The sequence below is a fragment of the Lathamus discolor genome, chromosome 5, assembly GCF_037157495.1.
Source record: "Lathamus discolor isolate bLatDis1 chromosome 5, bLatDis1.hap1, whole genome shotgun sequence".
In the NCBI taxonomy this organism is placed as follows: domain Eukaryota; kingdom Metazoa; phylum Chordata; class Aves; order Psittaciformes; family Psittacidae; genus Lathamus; species Lathamus discolor.
In genome coordinates, this window is record NC_088888.1 from 4515485 (window position 1) to 4540716 (window position 25232).

General features: G+C 44.7%; 1 protein-coding gene across 2 annotated transcripts in view; it reads right to left on the reverse strand.

Annotated features, from left to right (window-relative positions):
* Positions 1-7592, reverse strand: part of SOCS5 (suppressor of cytokine signaling 5) — a 33395-nt gene extending 25803 nt beyond the window's left edge. The window contains exon 1 of one of the 2 annotated variants that reach the window (XM_065679472.1): positions 7441-7592. The gene's annotated coding sequence lies outside the window, so the exon portion shown is untranslated. Of the gene's footprint in view, positions 1-7019; positions 7041-7440 lie in introns of those variants that run through there. The other variant, XM_065679473.1, reaches the window with a different exon arrangement.
* Positions 7593-25232: the final 17640 nt, after the last annotated feature.

Here is a 25232-nt window from a genome sequence, read left to right on the forward strand (position 1 = left end):
CAGGGAGACAATGCGCACATCCTCGCCCAGAGTCAGTACTTTGCAATTCAGGGCCTTAAACCGGAACTTGTACCTTTGCATTCTGCAGGATTAACAGAATTTTTAACTTCGTAATACTAATCTAAATTATTACGTATAGTTCGTCTTACATTTGTAAGAACCAGAAGCCCTGTCATCAAATTTCTTGCTTCCATAAATAAGGCATCTAAGTCTTAAGGACAACAGACTTGCAGAACTTATTCAGTAGATAGACCACATACATCTTTGAAGATAAAGCTGGTCTGATATCAAAACTTGAAATCCAATTTACATCCAAATCTACCCAGCATCATGAAAAGCTGCATTAAGGCCTTGACCTACTCATCCCATCACATACCCCAGCCAACCCTCTTACAGTGACACCAGCACCCAGAGTTAGTCTCCCTAAGCAAGCCCCCAGCGACTAACCCAAGAGAAAAAAGGAGAACATCATGGATTAAACAACGGATTGATTAAAAAAATGAGAAACTCTGACAGAGAATCTGGGGACCCCAAGTGCATAACACTACAGGTCCAATTTAGGATAGGTCAGACAGAAGCTTTATTAATTATGATCAGAGTGAGAGAACACTGATAGCACCTCTCCCAGTTCTCTGCCAAGTGGTCACGAAGACCCAACTTATATACTCCTTCAGAAAAAGGAAAAAACCAATCATTTCAATGTTAACAAGACCAGGGACCCATCCCTGGGTGGGATGGACTCCTGAAGTTCCTTGCTAAACAGCCACAATTCTGTGGAGGACTCAAGCAGCAAATAACATGACAATATGGAAAGATGGTTTTGGTGGAGCCTACAGGAGTGGCACAGCCACATGGTATCATCCTGGCTCACGAGTGGAATGGTGGAAACAATCACAGACTGATAGCTTACAGTTGAAAGGAATGTTCTTTTAGTAAAGATAAGAATGAGAAGTCTGGCTAAGAGGTTAAGTATTAGTAATTTTAACAGCACAACTGTTTGGCAGCTTAAGAATACATAGTTATTTTCTTCTTCCAAGCCATAAGTAAGACCAATATATAAGAAATGAGATCTACGAAGTCTAAAATACTGTAACACAAAAATGAATAGAAATTTGATTTGGGCAAATTTTAAGTAAAAAAAAAAAAAGTGTTTAGGTAAAATTGCTAGTTTAAGTACTCATCAGCACATCTGAAATAATAAACTGCAAATCAATTTTAAAATGCTATTTGTATATTTAATTGAATTCCACTTTCTATCCAAGTGAAGTTTAACATTTGGTTTAAAAAAAGAAGTATGTAATTCACCATTCCCCAACAGAAATGTGAAAATTAAAGATCTAAGAAAACAAAGCATCAACTAAACAGTATAAGTGTTTAACCAAATCTATCACACAAAGAATTCAGTCAACTCAAGATTAAAGATAATTTGCAGTCTAAAATTAATTCACTTTATCCATATGCTACTTCAAAAGAACAAGAAACCTCTTATTGCACTAGTGAAATGATTAAAATACCTCCTTCTTCACAGAGGCCAAATGTAAAAGCTCTCCAAAAACAAAGTTTAGTAATGGGTATTTTTTCCATAAGCGAGGCAGTCAGTAAATCAGACTCTGCTGCACATGCCTTATACTGCAAAACCAAAAACCTAAGGTAGAGAGGCACAGTATGCAGGTAGGTATAATAGCAGATACACCCAAGCACACAGAATTCAAGGCATCAGAAGCTCTGAGACATCTTGGAAATGGAAGTCTGGAGTTCAAGTTCTTCTCAAGAAACAGGGTACTTCCAGGTCTGCCCTATTAAACACATTCATCCTTAGCTAGCCAAATTCCACGAATAAAATTATGTCAAACTGGCATAAACAATCACCACAACCTAAGATTTTGTTACTGAAGGCCAAATATTCCAAGAGATTCTCTTAATCCTAATTCACTCAACTGCAGTCCTTGAGTCTCTACTAGCCTAATGGGAATCTGTAAAGGGTGCTAAGTGACAGCCTTTCTTATCCCAGAATTGCAATTCTTAATCCTATGATTGACATTTGGGCCTTGCACAATGAGGCCCAAATGATTTCATCTGGAAGCCAGGCTGACTGTTGCATTATAATCAGGATTCACTCTGCTGAGGAGGAATGAAACTGTTAACAGATTTAGTGCTGCAGAAAAACTTTTTTCAATTGTTTCTACTGTACTTCAATTTTTAAGCACTCTTTGAAATTTCACCTCAATAAATGTACTCCAATCAGAAATTCCTGAAGCACTTCCAAACGCTACGTTTCTGTTTCATATTGCTCACTAGCGCAATATGTATTGAGATACAACAGTATTCGAAGAATGCCCCGTGCATCTTCAACAAGAGTGAGAATATTGGGTTTAACACCTGGGGTTTATAAAGAGACCTTGTGCACTGCACTGATTTTTTTCTTACTCTGCTGCAGCAAAAGGAAAACTCCTGACCTCTTTGACTCTTCCAACTAGTGTAGAGACCCCAGCTTTCACAAGTAAGGAATACTGGTTTAAATACTTCAGCCGGTAACAGAGTACACAATTAAGTAGTATCCAGCTAGCCAGGAACACACCGTATATGGCTACATAAAGAAAATACTTCAGAGTCCCCAAGAAGTATTACTTATCTGGGCAGCCTCCATCCATCTCCCCCTCCTTCTTATCCCAATCTTTCAAAGATAGGTTTTAAATGCTTTGCAGCTGTCCAACATTAAGGCTGAAGAATTCAACAACCACGGCTGTGTAAAAGCACAGGGTGGAAAGCAACTACCATGTTATCCAGGAATTCAGGACCAGTACAGATCTAGAAGAGGTTCTTGACTGCAAACTTCTTTAATAAAACCTGGATAAGGTCCCAAGAGCAGATAAACCTGTAAAATTATTCTTTCTTCCTTCCAGATAATTCTACAAAGGAATTTCTGCTATATAAACTAGTGCAGACCACGCCTAACCGCACTGAGTTTTAGCCAACCTCTCCACAGCCAAAAATACCAACTACCACCACTGCACACATTTTCTTACTGAGATTTTCAGGTGGTCTGCATAATCTTATACCCATGAAGTTAGTGAGCCATTTCGTATTTCCTGAAACTAAACTGCACATTAGATGATTCACCAATTAGTGTATTCATGAAGCTCTAAAAAGCAATCAAAATTTCATTTTTGTGGAAAAATTTAAGAGATGTCCAGCTGCATGCATGGAGAGAGCATGTGGGCTTCTCTCCTTTATTTAACTTAACTAACAGCTATGTTAGCTGGTGAAAAATATTCAGTGTGTCAGAGTTAATTTATAGAGCTGACAAAGTATAAGGGCTCCAGAAGGTATAGCATACATTTACTAAATTTTAAATACAACATTTTAACTAGATATAGCTCAAAGATTAAAATAACTGTCCAACAACCAAACCACACAAACACATAGCATTTCAGGGCACTTCTTATTTAATGGAGCAACTGCACGTTTGCTTCAACCTAACGCATAGGTTCACAGTTTTGGAAAAGTTGATAATCCTTCTGACCCCAGACCCCATAAAGCAAAATACAAGGGGTTTTTTAACTAGGTAGACACCTTTAGAAGACAGCATGCACCTCAATGCAATGCAGGGCATGATGAGATGGAGGGAAGGCACAGGAAATTTCTCAACACAACCAAACCTTGTGGCCTTAATGAAGCCTCTAGGCATAAATACCACAACATAGTACTAAGTGCTTATTTCCCCTTAAGGCTGAAGAAACCTACCAAACATAGCTCTTGGGCACACTAGAGGCAAGGAAATAAGCCTAAACCAGACAGCTACTCAAGAATGATTTAACAAGCCAGCCTATTCCAATGTTTTGGAACAGGAATCAGTATTTTAGGAGTTTATGTAAAGCCTTTACATCAAAAGTGGTTTTTTTTTAATTCTACAAAGTTAAGAATGCTCATTTTAGTGAAGAAAAAGGTATCTTAAATTTTAAATTTGTTTTCACTATTTGTAGCAGTGAATTAAACATCACCACTTTAGATCAACCTACAGTATGAAAGTTACATGGAGTCACCTGAATCCCATCTAACAAAAACAAAAAAACCAAGCTATTTACCAACAGGCTATTACAGATGAAGGTGGTTTACAATCGTTAACAGAAATCATCACTATCTTTTGATTAGACCAAAATACATCTTACTTCAACCACCATGAACATGGATCAGAAAAACGCATGATACACCATCTTGAGTTATGAGTCCATCAGGGAAACACATGGGTTGCCACACTGAGTTCAATGAATAGTCATCCCTCTAGAACTTTGCCACAGAATGACAGCTTCCACATGTTTTAAAGAAGATTAAAAAAAACACCCAAAACCTTTCTAAAAGAACAGTTATTTCTAATCCCTTCCATCTGTTCTCTTTCTTAGATGTACCTGCCATCACGAAAAGAGCAACAGAGGAGAAATTCTACATAGTCCTCCAAGGACTAACCCAGCCATTTTTCCAATGCTCTCATATGTATGAAGTCATGTCAAGCTATTGCATGCTACCCAGCTGTCTAAATTCACTACTTGGTTGTACTGCTAATGCAATTCTGAAATCAGAGTATATGCAAGACATCTAAAAGACCAACTGGAACAATCCGAACACACTTAGCAGCTCAGTCCATCAGGTCCCAAAGTTTTGTTTTCTCTTCTTTGTAGTCTGCTTTGGACTGACAAAGAATGCACCCCAAAAACATAGCTAATTCACCCTGCCATACTTATTAATGTACAAAACCCACAACATAACAATATGTTCTGGCAGAGACCTTACTGCTAAGGCTACTGCACTGATACCAGGTCCACTTGAATACCCTGGTTTTCAGATTGACAACTGAATGAATTAGGAGGCTGTTAACTTGGGAAGTTGCCTTCGTCCAGTATCTCCCTGTAGCAATCTCATGAACTGGGGACATTCAAGGTAACAGGGGTTACATTCAGGGCTGCATGACATCTTCAGCAGGAAGCCCTGAACAGCACAAACCTGCATGTCACAAGATCTTGAGCTGTGTGAACCACACCTCAAGATTTCCATAGCTGTAACACAGTTTAACTATGAAATTGCCCTAATGCCATCTCTGTGCACACGCTGTCCTGGGTTCACGTGTGTCCTGAACCCAGGACACATGTGTGGCCCTTGTGAGATCTGAACCCAGAAGTTAAGAGACCTGAGTAAGGCAAACAACATCTGGGGGCTGTGATGTACTCCACTGTCATTACCTAGTCACACAACCCCAACTTCCCTTCCTGAAATGGACTTATGAAAGGACATTCCATTCTCCTCGATAATTCACTGGACTCAAGTCTTCCAGCACCTATAAATTACAGTCTTCATGTTGCACAAATACACTCTGCAGGGTGGAATGGGACTAAAATCTCTCTTTCGTAAGAGCAGTGTATCTTGGAGCAAGAGCCCTAAACTAGAAAGTTAACCAGGTTTACAAGAAACAGAATTAGGCTTCTATACAATCCCATAATAAAGATAAAAGCACTTCTAGAAAGGTACATTAAGACACTGATTCTGTAAAGAAGTTTACACTAAAGGGTCCAGCAACTGAGCAATCTCCTTTCAGTATTGGGTCCTAACTCATTATAGTAACGAAATCAAAGTGAAACTACTCTAAACTTACATTTTAAATGGTAATGCACTTAAACCCTAGTAAAATATTTTCTGTGGTACCTGCAACCACAGAAGGGTCTTTTTTTGCTGTTCACCAAGAAGGAAACAAGAAAAAAGTGCCCTGAAATGCAACTGCTCATCTCTAAGGGAATTTTAAACTTAAAAATTAATTACACAAAAGATGCCAAGATAAAGTAAAAACTTGAGAAAACAGAACACTCAAATGACTTTAAAGCATGTGAAGTATTCAAATAGCCATGAAAATGCAATTTAGCCTTCTGCAGAGCGTTTTAAAGCCAGGAAAAAAGCTCTCAACATTATCACTCTCATCTTGATATCCAGTTCACCTGTCTGCTGAAAGGGGAAGATCAATTTAAAGAGATAACCAGTCAACTTCTGTGCAAGTTTTTGGAACATGTATTTTAAAATAAGGTTATATAAGTACAAGCTTTAGTAGCACTTTCCAGTCATATAATCTCCATGCAAATAGTTGAGTTGGGCCACATCTATCCCCAAAATGTTTTCTTGTAATAGGAGTATACTGCACCAACAAAACTACCGCTGAAGTTGTTACCATTTGTATGAGATAGGCCATACCTTTACCAAACTTACAAACTATACTGGAATTAGCTTCAATGGGAAAGCACAGTCAGTGTCTTGAGGGTTTGCATGGCATGGTCAGGGATCATACATCACATAGAATCACAGAATCAACCAGGTTGGAAAAGACGTTTCAAGTCCAACCCTTCCCCCAGGACTGCCAAGTCAACCCCTAACCCATGTCACTAAGGACAAATGATGGCAGATGGCATCCCATACGATAAACAGTCTAAAACGTATAGCTTACAATCATAGAAACATTGCAGAAAACTTCAACAAGCTTTAGAGGAGACAGGAGGGAAAAAAAGAGAGCTAAAAGAGAAGCATTCTGTAAGCATTCGGGGAATGGAAATGTAACTATTGCACATGCTGTGTTCATAATACACGATCAGATGGCACAAACCCGATGAAACAAACATATCAGAGGCAGAGAAATGTATGCCACGGGATTAAGCTATTGTGATTCTGTGCAAGCATTGAATTACAAAGTTAACGGCAGCAGAAATAACACGATTTACTGCTGCTACAATTCCAAGAAACCATTCACAACTTCGAGTTAGGTGCATATAAAGACTTTTATGAGTTTTAGATCAAAACTTTCATGAGCGCTCACAGGCTGATGCTTAACGTGCCACCCTCCACAGAAGGGGTTAACAGTTGCTCCCGTACCCCGAAGACTCAAAGGGGCACTTTTGCCAGGGTGATTTCTATACTGACAAACACCCGTGCAAACTCGACTGGAGGAGCCACCCCCCCCCCGCTCCTGCACCAGCTACCGAATTAACCTGGAAGCCCAGGGCAGCGGCGGTCAGGCTCGGGGCACCCTCACGGACCGCCGGCACCGCACTGGGGCTGGGGCAGCTCGAACCCCAACCCCTCGGGGCTCCGCTGCCAACGCCAGACCTCGCCTGGGGCTTCCTCTCTGAGGAGGGCGCCGGGACCGAGCGGCGCTGCCCGCAGCCCCGGGGTGGCCTCCTCCCTCGCGGGCACCCCGGCCCGGCCAAGCCCCGCGGCGGCACTCCGCGGCCGAGCCCTCCCGCTCCCTCTCCCCGGCCCCCTCGGGCGCTGGCTGCCCGGGAGCCGGGGCCGCGGCCTCGGCGGGCAGCAGCGGGGCCGAGGCTGCGGGGTAGGGAGCGGCCGCCTGTGGCCGCCGGGGGGCGAGCGGCGCAGGTCCCGTCCGCCAAGCCCCGACCGGGAGGCACCTACCTCTGCGCCGCGGCGGGAGGACAGCGACGCCTCAGCGCCGTCCCGGCGGCCCCGACATCCCCCGGCGCCGCGCCCGGGCCCGCCGCCTGCCGCTCGGCGCGGACGGAGCGATCGGCGGAGCCCCCTCCGCGGCCCCCCTCCGCCGAGTGGAAAATAGCTCCCCGGAGCGCGGAGAGCGGGAGCGACACCTCGCCAGCCAATGAGAGCGGGCCTGGCCCTCCGCAGAGCCAATGGGAGCTGCAGGCTGGCTGAGGCGGGGCATCGCCCAGCCTACCGGGCGGCGGCGCTGGGACTGACCCGCTACGATGTCTCCGGCTAGCCTCCATTGGCGACCATCTTGGAGTCGGGCGCGATGCCCGATGTGGGAAGGGGCTCGCCGGCGGCCATTTTGGGTTCGGGCGCGGGGCGGGACTCGGTCAAGCGGCGGGGGCCGACGGGAGGAAGCGGCGCGGGACGAGGCGGGGATTCGGTGTGGTCGGTGCCCGCCGTGTGCCGGGGGGCGCGGGGGCGGCGGCCGGGCCGAAAGTCGCCCGTGACGCTCGGTGTCAGAACAGGAGCGGCGGTGGGGCCGGCCGCAGGCGCCGGTTAAGCCGTGTACCCACCCGCACCGCCGGCCTCTGAAATCCCCCCCTCGGGGCGGGCAGTGCTCGGTGCCGCCGCTCTGCCAGGCCTTGGGAGGTCTGGAGGAGTGCTCGGAGCAGCCCCAGGGTGGGCTGGGTGCCTGCTAACGAGGGGGCTGGCATGGGTACCTGCCATGGAGCTGCTCCCCGGGTAACGCCAGCAGCTGCCCCAGCGCTGGATCTGAAGTGGTTCCTTGTAAGCAGAAGGGACTAGGGAACGCTTACAGAGGCTTCTGAAGGGATGAGGGTGGTGTTGAGAGCAATGCCCTGTTAAAACAGCTTCCTCTCCTTTTCCTCCCTCTGTATAACGCGGAGCAAGCTCACTGCTCGGCTCAAGCGCAGATGAAGTGCGTTTGATCACATCAGACAGAGGAATCAGTCGTTGCTGCACCGGTACATAAAGACAACTTGGCATTGCAAGCAACAGAGCGTGTCTTGTCTTCCTGCATGTAGCACATAAACTGGGATGCTGCGGTCTGAGGGCGGATGGTTAGATGGGGAAAAAACAGTTGGATCACCAGGCTCGGAGGGTCAGGGTCAGTGGGCTGTACTCTGCTGGCAGTAGGGAGTGGAGTACTGCAGGGGCCAGCTCTGTTTGACACCTGTCTCAGTGCCTTGAGGATGGGAGTGCATGCTCATCGAGTTTGCAGGTGATGCCAGAGTGGGACAGTGGAAGGACAAGTGAAAGGGAATTCAACAAGTCCAGCTCCTGGGAAGGAAGAGCCCTCTGCAACAGTACAGACTGGGGACTGTTTTATAGGTGGGCTGGGGAGCAGCTTTGCAGGAAAGGACATGGGGTCTTGGTTGGCCACAAAGCAGCACTGCGTCCTGGCAGCGAAAGAGGCCAAGAGCATCATGGGCTGTACCACCAGGAACACAGCCAGCAGGCCAGGGAAAGTCTTTATCTGCTTCTACTCAGCCACATGTAGAATATAGTGTGTCTGGTTTTGGGTGTCCAAATGCAAGGAAAACCTCAACAGACTGTAGCAAGTTCAGTGGAGGCCGCCAAGTTGTCCAGGGAAAGCTGCAGCACTTACCCTGTGAGGAGGGGCTGAGCTAACAGGCCTCATTCAGCTTGAGGAAGAGGCAGCTTCAGCATACTTTGGCATGCAGAACCCAGCCTAGCATATACATTAGCAGCAAAAACCTCAAAGATGAAATTAATACCCTGTATAAGCAATTCTGCACCTTGGAAGAGGATGAAAAATATAATGAAACATACATAATTGATGTTAGTTGCATTCAGAATGATACTGATGAGGCCAATGTGTGAATTTACATTTCTAGAACAGGGTAGCACTCATGAAGGATTCATGTGCACCCAGCACAGATGCAGCTAAATTGCCACTTGGCAGCTCTATGTAAACAGTGCAAGAAAGAATGAGCTAGCAAGCAGTAACAACAAGCAAATCCAGAGCCAGCACAGCCAGGATCTAGTCAGTCTAACAGTTCAAGAGGGGGAAATGCAAAGTCCTGCACTTGGGGAGCAACAGCCCCAAGCCCCCATACGTGCTAGGGACTGACTGGCTAGAAAGCAGCTTTGCGGAGAAAGGCCCGAGTGTCCTGGTGCACACCAAGCTGAACACGAGCCAGCCGTGTGCCCATGCTGCAGTGAACGAGAATGGTGCTCTGGGCTGCATGAGGAGGAGTGTGCCAGCAGGTAAGGGTGGTGATCCTTCCCCTCTCCTTTGCCCTGGTGAGGCCACACCTGCAGCCCTGTGTCCAGTTCTGTGGTCTCCAGTACAAGAGAGAGATGGAGCTACTGGAGAGAGTCCAGCAGAGGACTGCCAAGATCACTGAGGGATTGAAGCATCTCTCCTGTGAAGACTGGAAGAGCTGGGACTGCTTAGCCTGAAGAAGAGAAGTCTCAGGGGGTCTCATCAATGTATATAAATATCTGAAGGCAGGATGTGAAGAGGATGGAGTCAGACTCTTAACAGTGCTGCCCAGTGACACAACCAGAGGAAATGGGCACAGACTGAAACAGGATGTTCTGCCTGAACAGCAGGAAACACTTCTTCACAGCGAGGGTGACCAAGCGCTGGAACAGGTTGCCCAGAGAGACTGTGGAGTCTCCATCCTTACAGATACCCAAGAGCCGTCTCAGCACAGTCCTCTAGCTGATTCTGCATGATCGGGGAGGTTGAACAAGATGACCTCCAGGGGTCACTTCCAGCCTCTGCCCTTCTGTGATTCTGTAACATTTAACATCACCACATCACCTGAGAGTACTTATTTTGTGCTGGGTTTGGCTGGGATAGGGTTAATTTACTTCATAGTAGCTGGTATGGGGCTGTGTTTTGGATTTGTGTTGGAAACAGTGCTGATAACACAGGGATGTTTTCATTATTGCCGAGCAGTGCTTACACAAAGTCAAGGCCTTTTCTGCTCCTCAGCCCACCTCACCAGTGAGGATGCTGGGAGCGCACAAGGAGCTGGGAGAGGACACAGCCAGGACAGCTGGCCTGAACTGACCCAAGGGATATTCCACACCATATGGCATCATGCTCAGCACGATTAAAAAGAAGGAATTGGGGCCTGTTTGGCGTAGTGGTGTTTGTTTTCCCAAGAAACTGTTATGCATGATGGAGCCCTGCTCTCCTGGAGATGCTGAACACCTGCCTGCCGATGGGAAGTGGTGAATGAATTCCTTGTTTTGCTTTGCTTGTGTGCACAGCTTTTGCTTCACCAATTAAACTGTCTGTAACTCAACCCACAAGTTTTATCACTTTTACCTTTCTGATTCTCTCCCCATCCCACAAGGGCCAGGGAAGGCAGCGAGCAAGCAGCTGTGTGGTGCTTAGTTGCCAGCTGGGGTTAAACCACAACAAGTGGTGACTTTTCCAAGTCAGCAGTTACCCACTGCTGACTCCACTTGTATAAAATTCCCTAAGTGAGTTTTAACTTCAGCTGGCAGGCTGTTTCTCTTTTCAATTCCTTCTGTAGCAAACTAGCATTCATTTTCGTGTCTAGCATGTAGTAAATATTTTTGTGCTAGATACTTACAAACTTCTCAGAAGTATAAAGTTTTAGTAGCATAGACCCCCAGATGCGCTCTGTCTCTTACCCATAATGCAGATCCTCTTGATGCTTCCATTTTTGTCAGGGTTAAGGTTCAGCAAGTCGTCTTCATCTAATGCTACTGGGGCAAAGAACTCATAACTGAAGAGGGCAATCATCTACTGCTTTGTTTTCACTACCATATGTTTCATTGTTGGGGATCTGTTGATAGGATGGAGGAAAAGAAGCAAAATAGTCTGCTACTTGCTGTAACGAGGAGAAAATTTCCTAATACCAGCAGAGTTCAGTGTACCCAGAGCGCAGCAGGATGGCAACTGTGCAACTGGTGGTTACCATTTTCATTCTTCACCAGCCTGACCCACACAGCTGTGGGATCTGCTTAGATTTTGGGAGGAAGCATTGGTGCAAGGGAGCAACACTCAGGCTTCAAAGCATGATGCTACTTGCTGTGGTATTTCTCTGCTGGTGTTGGTACGGACATCTTAAAGAGCTGTATCAGTAAGATTCTGAGAAGCAAATGAGGAAACCAGGGGCCATTGTGGATGCTCCAGCCTATGAGGCTGCAATGAGTCTATTAAAAGAAGTCAGATCATGTCCTTTCTCAGGATGTGCACACACCCTTGAATGCAAAGCAATTCTCTGGGGAATCATCTGGGCAATCTCTTCATTCATATGGCAATTCATTTTCCCGATGGACGGCAATGATCCATTCATTTTGAGAGGACAAGGGGACACTGAGGAAACAGGGATTGGAAGAAGGTGATCAGAGGCTGGAAAGTGAGCAGGCTGCTACCTCCCACATTGGCTTGCTTTCATCTTTCAATGTTTATTTCCCAGGCATGCCGCCAGCTCCTGTGTTTGCTGCCAACAATGCAGCGCAGCACTGCTGGGCATGCCGTGCACAGGGCCCTCAGCCTGCCACTCCGGGGTGACGCTGCCCACTTGCTGTGCTATCAGCCACCGTGGTTGCTTCACCGGCCCTGAGCTGCCACGCTAACTGCTTTTCCCAGCCCAGCTCTGCTGGATCGTGGCTTGTCAGGATGTCCTTGACTGATCCAGGTTCTGCATGAAATACTGCCTGACCCTGGCAAGCTCTGCGGCTCTGACTTTATCCCACTTCCTTCTTCAGGGTTTATCCTCTCTGTAGCCTAGAGTAATTCTGAGAAAGCAAATGCAGGCACAGACCTTAAATAAAACCTCTTAATTCCAAACGGGACTTCACAAAGTTTGACCAAGTTAGTCAAGGCATACCTTCTCCCCTCACTCCTAGCAGCAGTATCAGTCACATACCACGCCTCAGTGTGTCCCAGTTGTAAAATCAAGTTGTAGTTCAGCAAAGCAAAATAGGGTCCTTTCAATTGTGGCTAGCATAGCAAGCAGCCTTCTCTGCAGCCCCAGCATCCCTGCCCTGTGCCCAGAAGTCTCTGTGTAAGAACCATGGTATAGCTACAGAGGCAGGACTTCCCTGTGCTAGGGTGCTTCTTCCAGGCCATAGTGACACACAGTCAGAAGACTGCCCATTAAAGTCAGAGCAGTGTAATCATTTGATGCTATCTCCTTACTTCCAGGCTTTTTCCCTTCAGACTGGAACTAGATGAACACTCCTCTGTCCTTCAGCCAGGCAGAAGAGAAGCATTAGTGATGGAAAATCTAAGATAAAAACAGGGCAAGGGAGCTGGAGTAAAACAATAACCGCTTTCATTATCCTGCTGATGAAATCTTGGTGTCTGCGGATAAATCCTGTCCGCAAAGGACACCTTGAAGCAAAAGGATGTTGGGCATATACTAGATAAACCACAAGACTTGGGAAGAGTGACTTACAATAGGGACAAAGTCCTCTGCAAAGCAAAAGTGCACAATCCTGGGGAAGGCAGAGCAAGCTCACACAAGTGCGGTCTTGCCTTGTGTCTAAGTCAACAAAAACAATCCCAACCCAGGCCAGATTTAGGATTAAGAACCCCATCCGCAGGCCAGCCAATTCCATGCAGCTTGAGCTACCAAGTGCTACTTTGCTTTACCTGCTTTACTGACCTCTGACAGTTTCACCTGCACGTAAGATCAGGCGCAGCATGGTGATTGGGATGTTTGCAAGCATACTCACTGTTAATTTTACAGGACAAAATGTTTCATCTTGCCCAGATGAATAGAAGGCAAATCTGCACTTCAAGATGTGAGAACCTCTGGTATCAGAAGAGAAATGTATTTCTGAAATGATGACCCGGATATCCAGCACACTTGCCCTGGCCAGGGACTTCCCTTTGAAGAAAGACAAGGTTGCAAGACTGAAACCAAGCCAGGGAGACAAAGGTCCAAAGGTTTTTAATCTGGGCCAACTGAACATTACTACATATAGAGGGGCATGAAATAAAGATACCCTGTGGTAATCACTGTGGCAGAGGAAGAGCTCGGACTCAGTTAACTGCTTTCTCCTTTGCTGTCTACCTGCTCCAGTGCAGCTGAGCTGGGAGGAAAACCTAGAAGCCTTTCTGGATTTTTCTGATGCTGAGTCATTTGGGTGGATGAAATAAGGACACCTATGATGCTCCTTTCTCCATCACTGCATACCTTGAATGAGCATTGACAACAAGGCTGAAACATCAGCTTTCTGATTCAGTTGCAGGTTCCCCGCTTCACAGAAGTGTTAATAGTGATTCCTCCTGCCAGGCAAAGGACAGCCAGGCTCCAGGACAGCTTCAGGCAGGCGCAGTGCATACAGTGACATACAAAAGTACTCTGACATGTCCAAGCACCACCCAAGACTCTAGGATCTTGGTCTTGATCTTTGTTTTACTGAGTAATACAAAACAACTGCTAGAACCAGTCCCGAGCCTACCCTCTTTTGCTTACATGCTTGTTCATTAAGTAGCTTCCAATCATCTCAAGAGTCCAGAAGTCTTGCAGGTGGAAGGACGGTAACATTTGAAACTGTTTTCCTTTGAAATGGATTTATTTGTGATCTATTCTGGCGCTCCATTGCTCATTTGGGAATTGACATGCTTTTGTTACCAGTAAACAGCATCTAACGTGACCTTAAAATGACAGGGTCTGAAGGGTTTAAGAGCAAGGCAGACGTTTTGCAGAAAGTCAGTGCTTAGCATTTGCTGAAAACCAGGTCCCTCTTTGAGGTATTTCAAACTGAACACATAAAAGCAAAGAAACCCCATATCATGACTTACTTCTGAAAATTTTAGCCAGGGAACACTGTTTTAGTGCTGGTTGTGGAGTCATTAATTACCATTGCATAGAATGTAATAACAAACCAGAGCTCCCCAATGAGCAAACCACTTCTCTTCTAGCTTTTCTTCTTTTTTCTTACAGCAATAATAAACCATATTATTACTCACTTCCAACCATGAATGTTCTCCAGAGCAGCTTGATACTAAAACCCAAATCATCTGACTGGATGGGTTTTTACAGATTGTTACAGCAGGGCAAGCCAGGAATGTTATTACAGTGGCCTGAGGCACAGTGTTACTCCATGGAAACTGAAAAACAGTTAAAAATTTAGTGTTCCAAAATTCATTTTCTCAAAGGGGATTTGTGGCACTGCTGAGATTAGAGCCATTCCTATTCAAGCAGCTATATTCTCGATGAGACCTTCATTTGTGCCTATTTTGTCTGAAGATCTGGTTTATTTCACCGTGGCAGAATACTAATGTGAGCTGGCGTTTCTGTTGTCTGGACTTGTTTCGTTTTACCTCCTTTCTTTAGCAGCGATGCATTTGCATAGTTTTTCAGGCTACAGCAACAGTAGGAAAAGATGAGGCTGAACCCTAGTTAAAGCCACCCAGATACATTCCAGGCTTGTATTTTTCAGTGCTCAGACCCTGTGACTGCGCTCTGTACTGCAAGATTGGCAGACTGTACCTTTTGTGATGGAAGACAAGTTTGCAGCACTGAGAATAGCACTTTTCATCTGCAGAAGCCACAGTCAGTCAGAAAGGGACAAAGCAAAGTGATGTGCAACTCAGGTGCCCAACACCAGCATGAACAGGGTTGTGCTATTTCATCTTTCTGAGTTTTACAGTGAAATTTAGGTGCAAACAGGTAAGGAATCAATGCAAGAGACACAGGCCAAGGTCTCTTAATATAGGTGTGAGCAACCTACAAAGTTGCTTTAAAATAACAGGTAACGGGTTAAAACTTAAACAGGGGAAGTTTAGATTGGATATAAGGAGGAAATTCTTTCCTGTTAGGGTGGTGAGGCACTGGAATGGGTTGCCCAGGGAGTTTGTGAGCGCTCCATCCCTGGCGGTGTTCAAGGCCAGGTTGGATGAAGCCTTGGGTGGGATGGTTTAGTGTGAGGTGTCCCTGCCCATGGCAGGGGGTTGGAACTGGAAGATCTTGAGGTCCTTTCCAACCCTAACTATTCTATGATTCTATGATCAATTTGTTCCCCAGGTCACTTGATTGTCAGCATAATGTGAGTATAAATCGAAGCAGCTGAACAGTCCCCAGGAATATCTGTGCAGGCTGCATTCTTCTGTGGCAGTGCCAACCAGGAGGTGGTTTGGGAGACATTTTGGTTGGTGGCTTCACTCTGCTTGGAGATTCCCACACTTGCAACAAAGGAGTTTTGAACTTGCTCTGTGTTTTCAGAGCACTGTGGTGAAGCTCAGTGATGCAGGATTGAGGATTTAGATCTCTTGCTTTCATAAAAATCTGTTTGTCATCAGTAATGTTCAGTCTTAGTGGCTACTAATGTGGTTTCTGAAGGCTGACAGCTCAACTTAAAGAATAGAAGAAAGCATTGAAGGAGTTCATACCATGTCAAAATACCTGCAGGATTTACCTTAAATGATCTTACGTCTGAGCATGTGCATGTGTGTATACATAAATATGTATTAGTAACCAATAGCAAGGTAGTGAAAAAAAGAGAGAACCCATCTCAGGTTTTCTTAACTCTTCATCAAGAAACATAGAAAATACAAAGTGGTTTATTTAATTGGTTTGGATTTTTGGGGGTTGTAGGTTTCTTGGTTGGTTGGGTTTTGGTTGGGTTGGGTTGGGTTGGGGGTTTTTTCTGTTGTTGAGGGAGAATGCAAACTGGAAAATACAACTAAAGCCATAATTGAAGAGAGATGCACAAATAAACATTACAGGCAAATGAGAGCAAAAGGGATAGAATACTAATGAGCATAGAATTCATGTGAATCCAGTGTCATTTACATAAGGGCAAACCAGGTTTATGTTAAGTTAGTGCCTATTTCCTATATCAGAGCTATATGGATTTACTATAGATTGTACATTAAAAGATGTTTTCCTTACAGTATCCAGACCTGAAGCTTTCTTTTCTTGAAGCAAATTCATAGAATCAAAGTGTCATGCAGTGGCTGGGGTTGCTTAAGCAGGGTCAGCTAGCATAGGTTGACCAGGGCTGCGTCCAGCTGAGTTTTGAGTACCTCCAAGGATGGAGACTCCACAACCTCTCTGGCTAACCTGTGCCAGTGTTCAATCACTCCCACAGTAAAAAAGTGTCTTCTTTTGTTCAGATGGAATTTCATGTGTTTTAATTTGTGCCTACTGCCTCTTTTCCTGTCTCTGGGCACTACTGAGAAGAGCCAGCTTCCCTTTTCTTCATTCCCTCCCATCAGGTATTTGTACACATGGATAATAAGATCACCCTGCAGCTTCTTTTCTCTAGGCTGAACAGTCCCAGCTCTCCCAGCCTCTCCTTCTATGAATGAGGCTCCATTCCCTTGTGGCCCAATGCTAGCTGGACTCTCTCAGTATGTCCACATCTCTCCTGTACTAGAGAGTCCAGAACTGGCCACAGCACTTCAGGTGTGGCCTCTCCTGGGCTGAGCAGAGGGAACGGATCGCTTCCCTTGCCCAATGCTTCTCCTGATGCAGCCCAGGATGCTGTTGGCATGCTGTTTTCTGGGCACAGTGGTGCATGCCTGCATTCCCAACTGCCTGGGGGAATGAGTCCACCAGATCACTTGAGCCCAGGAGCTGAGGCTGTGCCGAGCAGGTGACTGCGCTTAAGCCAGCATCAGTATGGTGATGCTGTTACATGTTTATGTTTGTATGTTCAGCTAACTAAATAGTAGCTATTAATTTTCAAAACCAGTTTTCTAAGCTTTATCTCCCAGGTCGGAACAGGATATAACACCCTACTACCCTGCCACTGACACAAGGGAGCAGAGGTGACCTGTTTAGGTGGGATACCTCTTGCTCAGGTAATAGAGCTAGGTAAGAGTAAGACAACTCCCTGACCTCCTACCTCACACACCCACATACACACACACAGACACAGTGGTTTGGCAATGTAATTAGCACCGAACCAAGCACATTGGTCAGACCCATACCTCTTCCCAAGCCTGCAGAGCTGGGCAGCGACACACTACTGCTGTGGCTGTACTTGCTCAAGGTAAGGCTAGGCACTGCTGCATTTACTTTGGTGTCAGCCTGTATGGTTGGGGTGATAGTGACAACAGTGACCTTTGGGACACTGTTGTTTCGCATGGGCACACCACACCGTTCAGGAAACTTTTGCAGCTGCTCTTCTGGACTTCAAGTGGGTCAAGTCACTCAGGTTGCAAAATGGGCTGCACAACAAACGGCATGCCTCATCACACCTTCGTCAGGGAGTATTTCCGTGAGCGCCACTCATTGCCAACTACACAGACCACTTTAGCATTTAGGATGGAGTCTGCTTTTAGGACATGTCTATCAAGACCAACATCAACTCCAGGAATGTAGACATAGACATGTCTGAGAAAGCAAGCAGCAAGTTATGGTTGTTTTCAAGCCTCTTCTGAGGCAAGAGGAGGCCTCAGGGGCACGTCTCAAAGTGTAAAACAGTGACCAGATTAAAGGAGATTTAAAGCACAGATTAAAGGAGCCCTTATTAGAGTACACATTAGAAGAAGTAGGACAACTAGAACATTTTCTCAGGATGCGTTCAGAACCACACAGGAACCATTTCAAAGAGGAGTGGCTTATGACTAAAAGAGACAGTTTAAAGTGTTTTTGGACATCATATGTCTCTCATCTTTACCACAGGTTTAGCCTTGCATGGGCAAACAGTCCAATTCCAGCACAAGGGGGATTTAATTTCTGATTAAACAATGCTGTTTAAATGCTGGCAGTTTGAAGCAATGGTACAATGCTAGATTTTTATCCTCTGACTCTTATGACCCCTCTTCTCCACCCATTTTGTGTTCAAAGCCCACTGGGGATAACCTGCACGTATTGGCTGGGTAGGAGTATGACCTATGGTCAAATAATTCTACTGGTTCCAGTGCTTATTTTTCTAAGCAATCTTATTGCCTCCAGTTGGGCTATTTCCATTGATTAAGACCATTCTTGTAGTACAGAAATGTACTATTAGACTTTTTTATGTGTAACTGAGAAGTGGATGGCCTTTTAGCTGGCAATATCCCTAAAGGGTTATGTAGCTGTATGACTAGGGTAAGATTTACGTGAAGAAACTTACACATTCATGCTGATTTCGCCTTTAAACTTAAATGCCAGAGTTCCCTGTCTCTGAAATATCTAACTCCCACTGATTCCAGTGAAATAGATACTAATTACCCTTTGAGGATCTAAACCTGGAGCTTAACAGAAGGCAAAATATAACTCACCGAAATGCATAATAGAAAAATAATGATGGTATTATAAAAATAACCTGTAGTGCTGCTGTAGTGAATAATCTGCACTTAGATGTTTCCTTTAGAAGGATTTGCAAGATTTATCAATCTGGTTCTACAACGTTTTAGACTTCAAATCTGAGAAAGACCGTGTCCTTTAAACTGCAACAGCCACCTGAGTTTTGCTTAAATTGGTTCAACTTGCAAGAATAAGCATGATTTTTTCAAGAGGCTCTATTTTCTCCCCTATGTATTTGATAATATAAGCTACAGAATCACGCAGTTGTTCCTATAAGGCTATCCTTCTGCAGAGTTCTAAACCCAGGCTCTCAAATCAGCTTACTGCAGTGTCTGTTTGAGACAACGAGCTATATGGTCTGTCACTAGGAGCAAGACACGTATCAAGCTTTGATGTTAGCTACCATCTGTGGGAAACTTCAGGTAAAATCACAATAGTCATCATTTAGCTCTATGACAGGAAATGCCAGCTATGAGGCTACTCCCAAACCCAAGTGGTTTGGCCCACTAAGTCAGATTTCCATTTGTAGGTTCAAACCACTGTAGTTCTAAACAGCCAGTTTAAACCTGCAGGCAGAAGTTGAACTATCCAGTTGCCTAGATGACACGTAACATCTTTTGTGTGCTTTGGAGTGAGATGCTTTTAGATGTACTGAACCCAGATATCTTTACCTTGGGTTCAATGGAGCGTAACAGGTTTTCAGGTGCCTTGTGGTCTCACTTTATGAAATGAAAGCATTCAGGTAGCTTTCCACACTGTTCATCATACATTTTATATCACTTATCAACCTGCTCAAGGCTATATATTATAATCCTGGGAAACACTGCTATGTCTCATATTCCTCAGAATCTCCTCAGGCCACCCAGGTAAAAGGAGACTGGTCAGAGTCCCTATCTTCCTAGGCTTGGCCTACGCTTTAGGAGTGAAAATTACTACAGTGCCATCTAGTGCTACTCTACTGGTCTTTGCGTTCCCTGTTTAGCATTTCCAAGGACGTTGTTCTGGATTCATTGCTTCCAGCTCTAAACACTCTGATATCTTGAAAATGCAACTAACTTCCTTGGGAACATTTTTTCCAGGCAAGTCATAGTATAGATTATATACATTTCTGTAACAGACTTCCCAGCAATGCAGTAACATTGGCTCTGAGCAGTGTGACTGTGAACTGGAGATTATCTTGCAAAGAGCATGCATTCCCCTATCTTTACAATGTGCAATAGGAATGCAGAAGTTGCCTAGAGAAGGGGCCTGATGCCTTCCAGTGTGGCCAGTCTGGGTGTGGGGCTAGAGAGCACCAGCAAGGGAGGGGAGGTATCCTTGCTTGTAAAGATGATTCTGAAGCATCAAGCCAAACGGTGAATAAACTTTTCCCTGTATATATGGGGTGCTATCTCTGTTGAAAAATCCACAGGGATTAGCACACTCCAGGACATGGAAAAGACTTCCTCTGCAATTCTGTTAACTAAAACGTACCTGGTTCATGTAGCAATTGTCCCTGGTCTCCTGCATTCCCAGACTAGGAGCTCTAGAGGATTTTGGTACGGACATGGGCAAGCTGCCCTTAAAGTAACTGTAGTTGAAAACCAATTACCTAAGCAGCAGTGCCTGGCTTTCTGCACCCTGAAGCAAGGCAGTGTGCCTTGAGACACCGAACATATTGAAGTACTTTTAAAGTATTACTACAAAGACAGTCCCAGTGAGAATCCAATGGGAAACAGGCACTTGGGGGCTTGTGAGAATCCTGCCGGCTTCCTGCCTACATCTGCAGAAGCTTTTAAATCTGACCTCACCACCTTGTGGTCAAGTGAGGGTGCTTTGCTAAATGTGACACTGATTTTCTGTGCTGTCCTGCAATGTAATGTGTGATTACAAGGAGCTGCTGTGGCCAGATGTTCCACGTGTCTCCCTAGGTGGCTTATTTAAAGTGCTGGCAGCACAACCAGTGCAGAACCCAATGGGCCTAACAGCTATTTCTGTTTTCTTGGAGAGCTATAATGGGGAAGCATTTACCTGAAGTGGTTTGAGGCCATGCCCATGATAACAACTTGGGGGTGAAAAAATTCAGGTATATATCAGGTTCCACTTAGACCAGTGAATCCGTTCTATGGTTTCTTTCATCTCACAATCATTGCAGTTCAAGAACTCTACTGGGCTTGCTCTTGAAAAGCCCTACTGACGGTCCCAGCATTCACATTTTCATCTCACCTTCAATGCTGATCTAAAGTGACCCTCTGTTCCTGAAACGAACACATTCATTTCAATACACAAGCTGCAAATTGAACAATAAATTCTTGCCTTATATACTTAGTGTTGAATTAGCTTGAGGTAAGATAGGAAGATTTACTTTTTGCCACAAACTTCCACACACTTGATATAAATGTCTAGAGCTTATCTTGTTTGAGTGCATTCATGTCTGTTTAATAAGCACAATGCTGCCAACAACTTTATAGAAAGCCCCACATGTTTTTTCCCTCTGGAATGTCTCCAAGCAAGTCACACTCTTAAAAAAGAAATATTTTTGGCCCTCATCCTGCATCATTCATACACAAAACTTGTGGATGTGTCAAGTTTCAGATGCTGTGAAGAGCCTCATTGAGTTAAATGGAGCTGCTCACGGAATAAAACGTGAAGTATCTGTACAAATTTCACCAGGTTTAGGTCTTCCATTTGAAATCCGTTTACGTGTTATTAACCTTCACTTTGAAAGGACCCCTGCCCACTGTTCAGTTTGAGCGTGTCCAACACTTCCTGTAGCTGTTCTAGGATTACCCCAGCCTGAATTTGCTGGAACATTTTATGGGATCCTGTAAACTGTGCAGGAGGAAACTGCAGGTAGGACACCCACCACCTGTATCTTCTGCAGGTCAAGAGGGCCATATGTGATCCTTTGGACAGTATTAATAGAGTTAGTGGCAGAAGAATTTGTCCCAATTTGTCTAAAATGCACTCAGCAGGAGTAAGGATGTCCCCTGTGAGTGCCAATAACTTTAATTAGTTAAAGAGTTTCTAGGTGCTGCTCCAGACAAAACGAATCAATGCGGTTTGCGAGCGACAGAATGGTGCCATCGGCCTGAGTCTGCACAAGATCATTCCAGAGTCTCCTCTGCTGCCCAGCACCTTCCCAGATTGCAAAGGAGTGAAAAAACTGGATGTGAGAAGGCAGTTTTCAGAACCTACCATCTTCCTGAAGTCCTTGAGGTGACTGCCTAAGCTACTGCAGAGGTGTTCACTGCCTATCTTGGATAGTGCTCAAGTTGGAGAACTGAAAGCAATGATTTATAATTACCATCTGACTGCCACCCCTTTGGAACATATCACAGGAAGTGTGGGAAAGGCTGATACAGTTTAATTTAGGGATATTCGTACTGAGTTTTGCTTTCCACTCTATGTTCGCTCTGATAAGAGCCTCAATTTTAGAACTGCGCTAAATGTGTCTTAGCGGTAACATTTCCCAAATGCGCAAGTGAACTATCTGGATTTCACTCTCTTTTAGAGGTCAGGATTACATTCCCATTGTATCCCGAAAACATTTCATGCATTTTGTGAGTACAATGTGTTAAATATGAGCTGATCGACAGTGTCACAGCTGAAGACAGTACGCGATTGTCTCATTCTTCTACATGTCAAATAGATGTTCTGCCCTGGTGTACTTCTACCTGGTTATTGAGATTTAGATATAACAGGTGTCGATCGGTTTTTCACTGTCAGGCAATAAATGTAACTTCAGAAACAATATAGAAACGGAAGGCTTTAAATAGAAATATTTATATAGGAGTTGTACAGAGGGTGTCAACACGGGACTTCTGAAGATTCAGTGACACTTGGCTTCACATTTTTACCACATGTGTTGTGATATTTGGCATGTAAAGTTCTCTTCTGTGATACTGTGCCTACTGCTAAACCTCTGAGCCGGCCTGATGAGGCTCTGGACCAGTAGAATCTGTCCCTTCCTTCCTGGATGGTACTTACATATGGTATCAAGAAACAGAGTAGGGAACCAATCACTGCTCCAATGCAAGTCCTTTCCAAAGAGCAGGTACCAGTGAATAAATCGTATCTCTCCACTCAACCGGATGAATGAAGGTAACTAACCACTGACCTCTGTATTAACCATGTCTTTCTGTAAGAGTCATATAATGGGGTGTGTGCATGTGCATGAAGGGAGAGGTCAGAACATACTGTTACAGAAGATATTGGTGTCGGATGTTAGAAAGTGATGCAGGGAAGCCCTGAGGTTTGAGAAGGTGAAGAAAAGAAGGAGCAAGTGTGTAGGAAGGAGGCTGCAAAGAGGAGTGAAAATCAAGATGGGCAGGGAGAGTAAAGAGTGAGTGAATAAACTGATGGAGAAGCAGCAAACAGCAGCAATGGGCCAGATAAATGGCGGCTGGTGCAGACATGTCCCCTGGACACCCACAGGGGACATCCCTGATATTGAAGTTCAGGGCATGGCTGTGTCCAGGAGGACCAGGTCCTTCCCAGCTGCTGCTCTGTATCTCTTTAGACTACGGGAGAAGGGAAGGTATTTGAAGGCTATGGCTTTTAGTCCCTTAAATCAGCCTTGAAGGGCTGCTTTGAGGAAGAATGAGATTTTCAACTGCTGAGAGAAAGGAACAACACGGGAGAGGGAGACAGGAGTGGAGCCTCAACGTCACTTGTGATTTTATTTCAGGATGCCTGCCAACACCTATTGTATTTATTTTTCTGGTTACTGTTGGATAATATTAAGCTATGTGTCAAGTTGTGACCCGTTAAAGGTATTCAGACAGCTTTCAGTCCTAGGCAGAGAAAAGACTTTGCCACTCCCCAGTTTAAATACTCGATATGGCCACAGGCTGTCTGTGAGTGCAGTGGAGCATCCAGCTGGAGCAGAGTGGGGTGGAAATGGTCTCTCGTAAACACAGGTGAGAGCAAACTGCAAACTGAGCTGTGCAGAAGGCTGTAAGTGTGAATGTCATCTGCACATTGAAAGAAAATACACGTATAATGAACCCCTCCAGCCTTAAGACTTCAGACTCTCACCCCACATAATTCTTTATCCCTTATCCCATCATCTGTAAGAGTGAAGCAATTGGTGAATGCTCACAGGATACTGTCACTTAGGGCTCCAGTGCAAAGGTGCTGCAGCACCCATCTCCCTGAGGCATGGGGTCCTCTATCAGCTTTCACTACTACAGCAGCAGGGTCCCAGAGTCAGTGCTCTAAAGCAGCTCAGCTGGCCAGCCTGTGGGGCAAGGGAAGGATGGAGTTATTTTACCCATTCGTTCTCTGCTCCCTGCTGTCAAGCAATAGTGCACGGGCAAGTTGGCTTTCATAACTCAATACAGATGATCTGACAGTTAATAAGAGTTGCTGGGTCTGCTTTGAAAAGAACTGACATGATTGTCAGCTCTGGAACCAGTCTCATGAAGAGTATCCCATTTCTAACACACCCATCTCTCAGTGCCACCATTTCCTTTCCCCTCTATTTAATAGATTCATTTTCATTCTTTATTACCATTCCTTTAGCTTTACACAGTTCACTGCTGTAACTCCAAATAATCTCCATCTGGAATATCACTTTGTCTCTCTTTTTTCATGTTCCTGGGAATTCATTTAGTTTTGTCAGTGTTTCAGTTTAACTCTGCCTTCAGGTTTTTATTTGTTTAAAAAAATAGATTTTGGTGGTTACTGGAAGGTTTCTGATTGCATTAGCTTCCCATTCTGATTTAAAGGTACCACAAGCTAAAAGTCAGCAGGTCTGTGTTGTGTCACAGCAGAGATTTCACAGCTTTTTCAACAACTACTTTATAATATGCTTATAATGAACTTCTTTTCTATCCTCCTAATGCTCGCAGTACACTTGTGATGGATGCTATCAAGATAGTGAATTTAGATAGGAACTTTCACAGCTGTTCAGTTGTGTTCCCAAACCTTTATCTTTACTTGACTTTCTGTATTTTGATTTCATTCTATTTTTTCCCTTTTATCCCTACAGACATAAGAAGTGCGTTAGAACAGAATTGCCTCTTAATGTGTAGCCAGCAGTGCAGTTCTCTCATTGTCAGGGAGATGCTCATTCCTATTAGTGTTCGAACTATGCTTTCAGAATGTATACAAAGACGGTCATATCTTTCTTCCGTATGCTCTGAACTTACATTGCTGATTAAGGGGGTTTACAAAGTACTGCAGGAATTCATTACACTATGAATGAAGACAACTGATTTTTTCATTCTCCCTTCAATTTCCCTTCAAACTGAATGCACTTGAAATCTCTGATTTCTCAGCCATCCTTTCACACAGTATAGAATGATGTTGCTATTGCAGCAGGTTAATACCTCGTGGTGCAGCAATACAGCTCTCTCTGATCTGAGGGATTATATGTAGATCTCTCTTAACATTTTTCCCCTTCCTTGGGCCTAAAATTTGGCAGATTCATACTCTGCTCGGAGCGGTTTCTGTAATGTGACCGAAATAGGATTTATGATGAAGCGAGCCAAGAAAAGGACTTCGAAATTACTCTTTTCTATCCACTTAGCACTGCTGCATGATTTGAGATTG